Source organism: Lactuca virosa, chromosome 9, assembly GCF_052849685.1.
Source record: "Lactuca virosa cultivar CGN04683 chromosome 9, Lactuca_virosa_CGN04683_v6, whole genome shotgun sequence".
Taxonomy (NCBI): domain Eukaryota; kingdom Viridiplantae; phylum Streptophyta; class Magnoliopsida; order Asterales; family Asteraceae; genus Lactuca; species Lactuca virosa.
The window spans coordinates 95,687,225-95,700,691 of NC_136434.1; the positions used below are offsets into that span (position 1 = coordinate 95,687,225).

Below are 13,467 nucleotides of genomic sequence, written 5' to 3' on the forward strand. Positions count from 1 at the left end.
TGCATGTTCGGGTTCAACCGCCATTGATGTTGCACTACTGGCTTTTCTCCTTCTTCCAGGTTGATCTTGTGAGAGCAATAAGAAGGGCTTATTACTTTTATGTCGGTGATATTCCATGCAATGGCACACTTTCTTTTCTTTAAGACATGAACTAACTCTTCTTTTCAGATTTGGAGATGTCAGAAGCTATAATAACATGTTTTTGATCACAATCCTCAAGAAATGCATACTCCAAATGATCTGGTAAAGTTTTAAGGTCTGATTTCGTATTTTGTACACTGAACACGTCTGTCACACCCCCAAACCAAGGATGGCGGAAACGTCCGGGGGTGGAGGACTTCATGTGTAGTATCATAACAACAATTGTAATAGTAATTCAAGCAAACACAACCAACATATATATAATTGAAAAAGTTACATCATTGTATGAATTACATGTTTACGAATCAATTACAATATGTTGACAAAATATGAAATAGTAGACGCCTTAGCGTCCCATCCTCAAAAGCACTTGATTACCTGTTTAATGATTTCCTGAGAATACAAGTTGTTTGAAAAAGTGTCAACACAAAGTTTGGTGAGTTCATAAGCTTTTGTTTGGTATTATTAAAAGCCTTTCGTTTGTGAAAGTAGTATTTGTGTTAGAAAATCCAATATTTTCCTTAATGTGTAAATGTAGTCTTAAAACCCAAAGACCGAAATGTACAAGTAATTTGTCATATTTATAGTAAAACAATGCAAGTTTAAATCGACATAAACTCATTAAATTTTAATGAAGTTCCCGTAAATTCCAACGTTTATTAATACTTTATGTGAGTTATTATAACCATGCTATGACCTAGTTGGCCTGAAACGACGTTCTTCAGGCGTCGGAAATGTTATGACATTTGTCACCCCAGACCTGCCGGTCTAGCTGTTGCATGCAGCTTAGGTGTGGGTTTGTCAAACCCAATATAGATCTATACACAAGTATCACGCTCTCCCTCAAGGAGACTCTGGTTACAATACAGGACTTAATGGTAATTTGAAGTAAATGTCTCACAAAGTCATTAACGGAATTACGTGTTATGAAAAACTTGGTACCGTATGGCCGTACCTTGCTTAATGAAAATATCCTTTGTATAAATGTACCCTTTTTAAATGTATTTGTTATGTAATGTATCATAAACTATACCTATTATAGTTTATCAACCAAGGGTAGTACGTGGTAATGTATGCAAACTATATTCAAAATAGTTTATTAAATGTTTGAATGTATCGATTGTACTTTGATTATAATCACTTGTTATTCTTTATATTTTATATGACCAAATCCATTTGTAAACTGATGTGTGTCTAAATATTAAGATAAAATGTCATATATTGCAATAACATATAATCACATAAAGATATACACCTTGCTCAACATGTTACAAGGTGAAATGAAATTAACAGCAACTTTTCGTTGAAAAACAGTTTCTGTTACTGTTCTTAGAAAATTTATAAAAAAATCATCAAAGCTCTAAATCCAAATCCGCAAATTTTGAGAGTTTGGAATATGAGTCTAGTTTGTTCGTAAAATTTACCATGATTTTTAGTGATCTCTAACAGAGGTGAAAATGTTCATAATCACAGACTGGTCCGGGTTTGCCTCTGAAATGACAGGCAGTTTTGTAAAAATCACCATAAATTGTAGAAAAATCATATGGAGATGTGCAAGTAGCCATTTTAAAGCTAAGAGTTTGAACTACTTGCACCTGGAACAGTTTTGAAAACTAAAATATTTAAGTTGACCAAAATAGTCCGTGATTAACGTCCATCTTTTCTGATGTAATCTGTTAGAAAAAGTTTAATTGTGTTCTTGATGATTTTACTTGTATTCCCCCCTTAAAACTTAAGAAAAACATGTAAATGTAGGGGTATGAACTCACCTTATGCGATTTCAGTAGATGAAAGTGAGATAGAGGAAGTGTTCAACCCAAGAACACTAAGAAGATGTCTTGATGATTCGAGAATCTAACACCGAATAAGATGGAATTTGTGTAAGATATCAATGATTTGAGTAGAATGGAGTTTAATAATTATGTGAATGATGAAGATACTTACTAATTGAAGGAAGAAATCCCTGGAGAAAGCCTTGAAGTTCTTGAAATTGAGAGAAAAGATGAGAGAATTTTGGAGAGTGTCCTTTGGTTGCTAAGTGTAGAATGAAAGAACTTTATGGAGAATGAGGAGAGAGGATCAATCCTCCAGCTCTTAGAACATGGGAAGAGCTGGAGATTGGGTGTAAAGGTCCACTAAGGTGACAAGGAGTAGTGGGAAAGAGTGGATGATCATAGAGTGAGGTGGTGGTGGCTTGCTTTTGTCATAAAATAAGGAAAAGCAAATATTCCCTCAATAATTAGTCCAACCACCAATTCTTTTAATACATTTTTCTAAAAACCCTGGAGATTTATATATTTTGGGGCCTTAGTTTATAAAATAAAGTTTTGGGTGAAAATCCCACGTTAAAATAATGAAAAACGGAGTTAAAACGAAGTCGTAGTCGAAAAACCGGAAAAATTATGACACGCAAACATGCATGTCGTCTTCTTTTATGACAGGGGCTTCCTTGATACTCATTGCGTGTCATCAACACGCGAGTCGTAAGGTTACGACAGATAAATGTGTGTCGTCTTCCTTTATGACAGGGACTTTGGTCCTGAAGCTTCAGTTTTGGGTCCTTAAGCCTATTTTACCCGTTTTTACCCCGTTTCAAGTGGTTTTTGACCCAGTTAAGGGTCGGGATGGCCCGAATGATTACAAAAAATTAAAAGAACTTTTGAGAGAGATTTGGGAGAGATTCGGGAGAGATTTGGGAGAGATTTTAATAGAGAGAGGTTGAGTGAAAGAGATTGTGAGAGGTTTCGTTTGTGATCTTTTTGAGTGTCCGGCTTCGCAACGAAAGGTCCATAAACCCCGTTAAGCCATGATTTAGTGTCTTACACAATCCCGATGATTGTGCAATAGTGTTTTATCGCTTTGGTTTGTTGTTTAGCACTGTTAAGGCTAAGGAAAATCAAACACATGAATTTTTCAAATGATGTTTTCTCATTGAAATAGCGAATTGTATAATGTAAACCCTAACATACAAGGGTTAATGGAGTTGACCGGTTTGACTTGTTGACTTTGTTTGACTTTGACTTGAGCGAAATTTGACGGTTGTCACATCATCCCCCCGTTAGAGGGAATTTCGTCCCGAAATTTGCATTTTGACTGGGAATTCAAGAGTTTGGAAAAAGATGTGGAAAACTTCTCGTAGTACAAGAAATTGATTATGGCGAGGAACAACCTGCCTGATGTCACATGACGACCTTGGAAATTTCTTATTGTAACTTGAGCTGAGTCAATTTAAAAGGAGTTTATTGTTTTAGGATGATAGAGTATTCTATGTGTGCTTTTATACTCCCTGTTTTATCCTTGGTATTACCACTATGAATATTTTATAGTTAGCGAGTTCCATCATTACGAATGTTTCAACAAATTTTGACGAAATTTGCATTATAAGTCCTACTAGTTCTTTTATAGTCGATTGGCGTAAACTAGTCGTATATCATTAAGATTGCAAGGGCATTTTGGATGGGTGACCCCGCCTTAAGCCCACAACCAAACAAGGAACAGGGAATGAGGCGGAATCACACATTCTAAGTCCATAGAATCTTAATGATATATGACCATAACGTTTACACTAGCCATCATAGATTCCAGGGGCGTAGTATTATTGGGGCCAGGAGTAGGAATTGTAGTTCAAAATAAAATTGTTATAAGCCTGCTATCTTCAAACTTGGGCTTTGGCCCCTCCCGATTCCTAATCAGAATGGTCCAATACTCTTGCCCGCTCCAAGTCGAGAGTTGATTCATGTGGCTTGAGCTTAGGCTTGGGTCTTAGAGAAAGAGGCAATGCGTCAGGCTGGCTTCACAGAGCTGCAAAAACTCTTCTCTCTCGACAATGGATAGATAACATGCCTCGGCTCTTCAGGCCCACATTGCCTACTGGGCCAACTCAAATGAACATCCACTTTGTTACCCCACTTGGGTTATAGGCAAGTGTTACCAAGCCCGATATCAAGAAATCAAAATCGATTCATCCCTATTTGCCCAATTCGCTGCCTATCTCGCCTGCTGTTCGTTTCTCGTTGTCTCGCTAAGTCAGTCGCCTGGTCTCACTCTCGCCAATCGCCATCGCCTAATGCCCAAATCCCTATTCACACTTCACATAAATCAGGTATGTAATCCCGAGACCCATATCCTGTTCAGCTGTTCTTTCTTTTCTGATTGTAAGATTGTTGATTGTTGGTGTTGGCGTATTGCACTGCTGCTGCTGTTTTCAGTCAATCCGTTGCCCATTTATGCGTTACTACTTTCTTACTGAGTTTCTTTTTAATTTGGCTGTCATTTGTGATTTGGCGATTTTCCAATTTGATTTACTAGTTATGAACTTATAGATTTGGTTATTGTTAAATGAGTTATTGGTTATTGTTCAAATTTTGATTTTGATTTTTTTTTTAATTTCAATTTATAATATTTTCGGCCCCCCTCCCCCAAGTTAATTGTTCAAGCTCCGCTACTGATAGATTCACTGGTAAAAACCCTGAGTTTTTACATAGATGATAAGACTTATTTGGGTTTTGCCGTGTTCCCAAGATTCATGGTTTATAGACTTGAATAGATGCTAGTTTTAGTAATAAAAAGAAATTTAGAATTTAAATGTCGATGTTAGATGCTTGTACTGATATTTAAGGGGTTAAAAAAATAAAGTTTTATTAGTTACCTATAGCGACACTCAAGTCATAATTTGCATGTGTGAAGACTTGGAGTACTTTCTAATGAAAAGTGCGCTACTGGGGAAATTCGAAACTGGTACGTAGCTTCAAAGTCAAGAATATGCAGTAGGCATGTGATGCATTAAATGCATGAGGCACAAAAGTCCTAATTTGCAGCAACATAAACGTATATGTGTGTGAATTGAAGAAGAAGGTTACGGCTCAAAGACCATTCATTTCCTCTTTATTTTTTTTTATTACTCCTCCCACTTACCTTATATAAATCATCACAGAAGAAGGGTACGGCTCAAAGTCCATTCATTTCCTCTTTATTTGTTATTCGTTACTTCTCCCTCACAAATGGATCCGCCTGCAGATCATCAAAACCCCATAGATGACCTCGATCGGTTTCAGTACTTTGATCATCAGGATCTGTTCAGGTATATATAAATGTCACTCATTACACCATCTTTCGCACAGAAAAGTGATTTTGTTTATATTGATCAAAACATGGTTTGATTTTTGCAGTGGTGACCTGCTCAACCATCAGGATTTCGAGTTGTCGGAAAAATCGCATGAAGTGCTCGATCAGAATGTTTTCACAGTACTTAACAAAGATCAAAACATCATTTCTAGAAATGAGTTTCATGATCTTGATCCCCTTGAAGACATAAGCTTATGGGATTGTTGGGAGGATGGTAATTTACCATTGGTTAGTTTCAGTGAAGACTGTAAATCCGGTGGTGAGGCTACAGGTAGTTCTAGTGCTGCCACCACTGATCACGGTGGCCGGAAGGTGGCAAATAGATTGAGACCATTGGAGTTTGAAGAGATAGCGAAGTACTTTGAGATGCCGATAATCATGGCAGCAAAGGAACTAGGGATAGGGTTAACATTGTTGAAGAAAAGATGCAGAGAGCTAAACATAAACAGATGGCCTCATAGAAAACTTAAGAGCCTTCAATCCCTCATTCAAAATGCCAAGGTAAACTACGATAATAACCTTCTATACATTACTCATGCATGCATGCATGCACTTGGTAACCAAAGTAGTTTCGGTATTTTCTAAAATTTTAATTATTAGTTTCTTTATAACATAAACATAGGCCCTAGGCATATGCCACATCGAATCAATTGTTTTACTACGATTTCTGATTTATATTTACATAAACTTAACTCATTGTAAATTTTATGAACTCACACGAAAAATATATTGCATCTACCTAAAAAAACTAGGAGTTGGGATTAAAGGAGGAGGTAGAGACGTTAGCAGGGCACAAGAAGATGATGGAGAAATTGCCAGGTATGGAACTGACAGAAAGAACAAAGAAGCTTAGGCTAGCTTGCTTCAAAGCTATTTATAAGAAGAGAGGACTTAACAATCCTTAGTCCTTACCTTTTCTTTTAGCCATTTTGTTATCATTAGTGGATTTTAATCTACATTGTATGTGTTTTTCTCTTGATAGTTTGATACTCTTTTTTTTTTTTTTTTTTTTTGTTTCATTTTATGTATTTGTCTATTGATTTTTAATGCAGAAAATTTTGTATAATTTGGGTATTATAGTTTGTATTATGTATTTAGCCATATTTTAGATTGCCGACACGACTACGCCGACGACTCTATACCATAGGTCTATATAAATAGACTTATGAATTTAGTAGGAATAACTTGATTATAATCTTGTGATTTGTTCCATGTCTAATCCACTCCTAAGATTCTCTTGACATGCCCCCAGTTATGTGTAATTAAAATTTTATTAGACTGTTGATCCTAATGAGTCTACCCTAAGTCCACAACCAAACAAGGAACAGGTCCTAAGGCGGACTCACCATTTCTAGGTCAATCATTCCTTAATTACACATAACTTCGAGGTACACCTAAAGAATCTTAGAGTTACCAGTTGTAAATTGTTTGTAATACCAAGTAGTGAGATTCAATGAAATAAAATGCATGCCTATTTCATTGATAAACCTTTTAGTAAATATCCTTACCATTTATATACACATGTATATTTTCGCACTTTAGTGAACTATTCTTGGTGTTTCTGTTAACGTCTTGGAGATGGAGTTATGGTAGTGGGTAGAAGTAGGTTTTGTATGGGCGTTAAAATTTACACATCATGTTGCTCCTGCGAGAATAGGGGTAGAAGAGATAATTAATAGACGCCTAATCCTATAATTACTTATAGGGGTGATCCTTATTAGTTACGTCTATAATCACGTAGTGCATATCAGTTATACATAATTTGAGATAGAATAGACTTTCGAATAAATGACTCTACTCTAAGTCCACAACCAAACAAGGAACAGGAAGTAGAGCAATAGTCATAGATTCTGAGTCTATAATATCTTTAATTATGTATAACCTTGGCGTATGCACTCAGTTATCATAGGCCTACTAATAGAGGTCTTTAGTTTTCACATAAGTTGGTTATAGTATCACCAAATACTCCTATAGTATTTTTAGCTGTTTAGATTCGATTCTTAAAGTATTCTCTGTAGGGTGTAGTTAGGTTGATAGATTTGTTGCCCATTATGACTATCCCCCAGTATATGTAAGTCACTCCTCGGACAGATATAGTTGATCAGGCTATATCCTTCCCAGACTTGATTTACATATACCAAGGCATACCCATAATGTACAACTCCTCTTCTTTTATTTTATGTTCTTCTAGTTATGACACTATATGAGCATGTATGCATGTATTTATACTTTTAATAAAAAAATCATTTATTTTCTAAAAGTATATTTATTTGAAAAATGCACAAATCAGAGACTATTAGTCCCAATTGTGTTTATAGTTTGTATATCTTATGTGGTTTGATATACTTAATTCACTATAAACTGTGCTCTGATACCAATCTGTCACACCCCCAAACCAAGGATGGCGGAAACGTCCGGGGGTGGAGGACTTCATGTGTAGTATCATAACAACAATTGTAATAGTAATTCAAGCAAACACAACCAACATATATATAATTGAAAAAGTTACATCATTGTATGAATTACATGTTTACGAATCAATTACAATATGTTGACAAAATATGAAATAGTAGACGCCTTAGCGTCCCATCCTCAAAAGCACTTGATTACCTGTTTAATGATTTCCTGAGAATACAAGTTGTTTGAAAAAGTGTCAACACAAAGTTTGGTGAGTTCATAAGCTTTTGTTTGGTATTATTAAAAGCCTTTCGTTTGTGAAAGTAGTATTTGTGTTAGAAAATCCAATATTTTCCTTAATGTGTAAATGTAGTCTTAAAACCCAAAGACCGAAATGTACAAGTAATTTGTCATATTTATAGTAAAACAATGCAAGTTTAAATCGACATAAACTCATTAAATTTTAATGAAGTTCCCGTAAATTCCAACGTTTATTAATACTTTATGTGAGTTATTATAACCATGCTATGACCTAGTTGGCCTGAAACGACGTTCTTCAGGCGTCGGAAATGTTATGACATTTGTCACCCCAGACCTGCCGGTCTAGCTGTTGCATGCAGCTTAGGTGTGGGTTTGTCAAACCCAATATAGATCTATACACAAGTATCACGCTCTCCCTCAAGGAGACTCTGGTTACAATACAGGACTTAATGGTATTTTGAAGTAAATGTCTCACAAAGTCATTAACGGAATTACGTGTTATGAAAAACTTGGTACCGTATGGCCGTACCTTGCTTAATGAAAATATCCTTTGTATAAATGTACCCTTTTTAAATGTATTTGTTATGTAATGTATCATAAACTATACCTATTATAGTTTATCAACCAAGGGTAGTACGTGGTAATGTATGCAAACTATATTCAAAATAGTTTATTAAATGTTTGAATGTATCGATTGTACTTTGATTATAATCACTTGTTATTCTTTATATTTTATATGACCAAATCCATTTGTAAACTGATGTGTGTCTAAATATTAAGATAAAATGTCATATATTGCAATAACATATAATCACATAAAGATATACACCTTGCTCAACATGTTACAAGGTGAAATGAAATTAACAGCAACTTTTCGTTGAAAAACAGTTTCTGTTACTGTTCTTAGAAAATTTATAAAAAAATCATCAAAGCTCTAAATCCAAATCCGCAAATTTTGAGAGTTTGGAATATGAGTCTAGTTTGTTCGTAAAATTTACCATGATTTTTAGTGATCTCTAACAGAGGTGAAAATGTTCATAATCACAGACTGGTCCGGGTTTGCCTCTGAAATGACAGGCAGTTTTGTAAAAATCACCATAAATTGTAGAAAAATCATATGGAGATGTGCAAGTAGCCATTTTAAAGCTAAGAGTTTGAACTACTTGCACCTGGAACAGTTTTGAAAACTAAAATATTTAAGTTGACCAAAATAGTCCGTGATTAACGTCCATCTTTTCTGATGTAATCTGTTAGAAAAAGTTTAATTGTGTTCTTGATGATTTTACTTGTATTCCCCCCTTAAAACTTAAGAAAAACATGTAAATGTAGGGGTATGAACTCACCTTATGCGATTTCAGTAGATGAAAGTGAGATAGAGGAAGTGTTCAACCCAAGAACACTAAGAAGATGTCTTGATGATTCGAGAATCTAACACCGAATAAGATGGAATTTGTGTAAGATATCAATGATTTGAGTAGAATGGAGTTTAATAATTATGTGAATGATGAAGATACTTACTAATTGAAGGAAGAAATCCCTGGAGAAAGCCTTGAAGTTCTTGAAATTGAGAGAAAAGATGAGAGAATTTTGGAGAGTGTCCTTTGGTTGCTAAGTGTAGAATGAAAGAACTTTATGGAGAATGAGGAGAGAGGATCAATCCTCCAGCTCTTAGAACATGGGAAGAGCTGGAGATTGGGTGTAAAGGTCCACTAAGGTGACAAGGAGTAGTGGGAAAGAGTGGATGATCATAGAGTGAGGTGGTGGTGGCTTGCTTTTGTCATAAAATAAGGAAAAGCAAATATTCCCTCAATAATTAGTCCAACCACCAATTCTTTTAATACATTTTTCTAAAAACCCTGGAGATTTATATATTTTGGGGCCTTAGTTTATAAAATAAAGTTTTGGGTGAAAATCCCACGTTAAAATAATGAAAAACGGAGTTAAAACGAAGTCGTAGTCGAAAAACCGGAAAAATTATGACACGCAAACATGCATGTCGTCTTCTTTTATGACAGGGGCTTCCTTGATACTCATTGCGTGTCATCAACACGCGAGTCGTAAGGTTACGACAGATAAATGTGTGTCGTCTTCCTTTATGACAGGGACTTTGGTCCTGAAGCTTCAGTTTTGGGTCCTTAAGCCTATTTTACCCGTTTTTACCCCGTTTCAAGTGGTTTTTGACCCAGTTAAGGGTCGGGATGGCCCGAATGATTACAAAAAATTAAAAGAACTTTTGAGAGAGATTTGGGAGAGATTCGGGAGAGATTTGGGAGAGATTTTAATAGAGAGAGGTTGAGTGAAAGAGATTGTGAGAGGTTTCGTTTGTGATCTTTTTGAGTGTCCGGCTTCGCAACGAAAGGTCCATAAACCCCGTTAAGCCATGATTTAGTGTCTTACACAATCCCGATGATTGTGCAATAGTGTTTTATCGCTTTGGTTTGTTGTTTAGCACTGTTAAGGCTAAGGAAAATCAAACACATGAATTTTTCAAATGATGTTTTCTCATTGAAATAGCGAATTGTATAATGTAAACCCTAACATACAAGGGTTAATGGAGTTGACCGGTTTGACTTGTTGACTTTGTTTGACTTTGACTTGAGCGAAATTTGACGGTTGTCACAACGTCGAGTTCAGGTAGGTGACTCGTCGAGTCCATGCCAAAATCCCCGTGTGATAGCGATTTCTCGATCAGACTCGTCGAGTAGGTGTATCTGACTCGGCGAGTCGAGTTTTCTGCACTTCTGAGTATTTTATTGTATTCAGCTTCTTCAAGTAGTCTCTCTATTTCCCTTATGTCCCCTTCAGCATCAAAATCATCTTTGATGGCAGTGGAAAAATTGTTTGACTTGTCTTCCTTCCATTCTTCCATTAATTCTTCCAACATATCCACCGAAAATGTCGTGTCATCACTAAACCTTGCGTGCTTCATGGCTTGATCAACTCCAAATGTAACTGATTCGTCCCCCACCCGAAGGGTAATTTTAGAATCTCGCATGTCTACTATAGCACTCGCGGTGTTAAGGAAAGGTCTTCCAAGTATGATCGGGACTTGAGGATCCGCTTCCATGTCTAAAACTATGAAGTCCGCGGGGAACACAAATTTATCAACTTTTACCAATAGGTCCTCGCATATTCCCCTTGGAAACATCACCATTTTATTAGCTAAGTGAATTTCCATTCGAATTGGCCTTGGCTCCGGAAGGTCTAGTTTCTTAAAAAATGAATATGGCATGAGATTTACACTTGCCCCTGAGTCAGCCAATGCATGTATAGTTGCTAAATTTCCGAACTGACAGGGCAAGGTCAAACTACCCGGGTCACCTTTCTTCTTAGGCAGTTTGTTCAGCATGGCGGCTGAGCAATTTTCATTGAGAACTACCTCCTTTACTTCTTCCATCTTCTTTTTATTCGTAAGAAGCTCCTTTAAAAAATTGGCATACTTGGGCATTTGTGCAACTGCTTCGATGAAGGCCATATTAATTTGAAGGGCTTTGATGTGTTCCAGGAACTTTTGATAATCTATATCATGCTTATCTTGTCTAGCTCGGCCTGGAAACAGTAACGGAGGCTGATAGAGTTTAACAGGAGAATCTTTTTTCTGTTCAAGTGGGGGACTCGTCGAGTCTGTGTCTTCGACTCGGCGAGTCGAGTCGGGTTTCAACGATTTTTGCTTTTCTGCTTCCTTCTCTTGTACCAGTTTCGGATCTTCTTGCTGAATAGGGGTCAGAGGAGTAATAATCTTCCTACTCCTAGTTTTCATGATATTTACATGTGCGCCTCTCGAATTATTTTCGGTATTACTAGGAAGTCCACCCGGTTGTCTCTCGTTTATTTTTATTGCAAGTTGGCCTAGTTGTTTTTCAATGTTCAGAATAGATGCTTGCTGATTCCTTAACAGAGTTTGTTGATTCATCATCATTGTGTGGTGTTCTTTAATCATGCCTTGGTGATCCCTTAACATATTTCGTTGCTCTTTTATTGCAGCGTCGCTGTCATTATGTCTCTTATCGGATGCAGCTACAAATCTTGTGAGCATGTCCTCCAAATCAGATTTCTTTTCTTGCACCGACTCCTCTTTTTGATAAAAACCCCTTGCTTTCCGCTTATACTTTTCCTCCTTTGCCTTTTTGTATTCATCATATGGTAGCCATTCTTTTTTAGGTTTTCGCCAATCATCATCATATCTATCACCGTTTGAATAACACACTTGAGATTTCTTGTTCCCGTTCTCATCAAGATCACAGTCTTTAGTAAGGTGAGGCCCTCTACAATTTTCACATCCCACTCTAATGGCATGGATGGATTGGTCCATCCTAGTCATTCTTCGGTCCATGCTCTCCAATTTTGCCATCATTGCTGCCATATCATCGGTAATTAACTTCACCACACCTCGAGTTGTGTCATTCCTTGGGTTGTTATATTCTCTAGAGTGCTTAGAGAATTCTTCAATTAGGGCCTTTATCACTGGGGGTGCTTTCTTTGTGAGTGGTCCTTGCGAATCAAGGAGTTGCTTGGTTGTCACATTTACTCCATCATAGAAAATGGAGACTTCTTGTTGGCTGTTTAGATCGTGATGTGGGCAGTTCCTTAGTAAGTCTTTGTATCTTTCCCATGCTTCATAAAGTGACTCTCCAGCTTGTTGTTCAAAATTGGCGATGGCTTTCTTCAATTTGGCTATCTTTGAGGGAGGGAAAAATTGGTCTATAAATTCCTATTTCATTTTAGCCCAAGTAGTGATGGATCCTGGAGGGAGTGATTTCAGCCAATCTTTCGCGGCTCCCTTGAATGTGACTGGTAGCATACGAAGCAAAACAGTGTCGCGAGCCACATAAGGGACATTGAAGTAGTCGGCTATGTCATTGACCTCGTCAAGATTCTTATATGCGTCTTCATGATCCTTCCCGAAGAATGGAATTTCCTTAAGTTGAGCAAGTATGTGGCCCTTAAGTTTAAAGGTGGCAGTTGCGGGAATCGCGGGTTGCACGAGTCCTGGGCCGGTGTCACCACACATCCTTTTCTTCCATTCACCCATGGGAACTTCATCGATGTTAGCCATGGTGTTAGCTAGTTCGCCATCTATGTCGCTTCCTTCTTCAAATTCTCTTTCTTCCTTTTCGGTTTCGTACTCGATATCCTCCTTCTTCAGGTCTTCGTACGCCACTGAAGAGATGTTGGATTCTCCCACTTTCTTGCCCTTTTTCTTACTAAAAACAGATTTGAGATTCTTCAACGGCGAATTCTTCGATGTTGCGGTTTCTCCTACGGTTTTGCCTTTGTTTTTCCTCAAAGTTGCTTCCGGCTCTTCAAGTGGTGGAATCAAAGGTGTACCTCCTCCTCTGGTCATAAACGTACTGCAATAAAAACAGAAAACACGCGTAAAAAGAACAAAAATAAACTAAAAACGAAACTATGCGTTCAGCGATGGACTCGTCGAGTCTATTCGTAGGGACTCGGCGAGTTCACTGCCAAAACAGAAAAAAATTAAACAAATTTACTAAAGGCTAAAAACTAAAAAAATCAATCCTAATATTAAATTTACTAAAA

General features: G+C 37.0%; 1 non-coding gene across 1 annotated transcript; it reads left to right on the top strand.

Annotated features, from left to right (window-relative positions):
- Positions 1-12,488: 12,488 nt before the first annotated feature.
- LOC145141697 (small nucleolar RNA R71) lies at positions 12,489-12,595 on the top strand. The gene has a single exon (XR_013722892.1). It is a non-coding gene; the product is annotated as a small nucleolar RNA R71 (small nucleolar RNA).
- Positions 12,596-13,467: the final 872 nt, after the last annotated feature.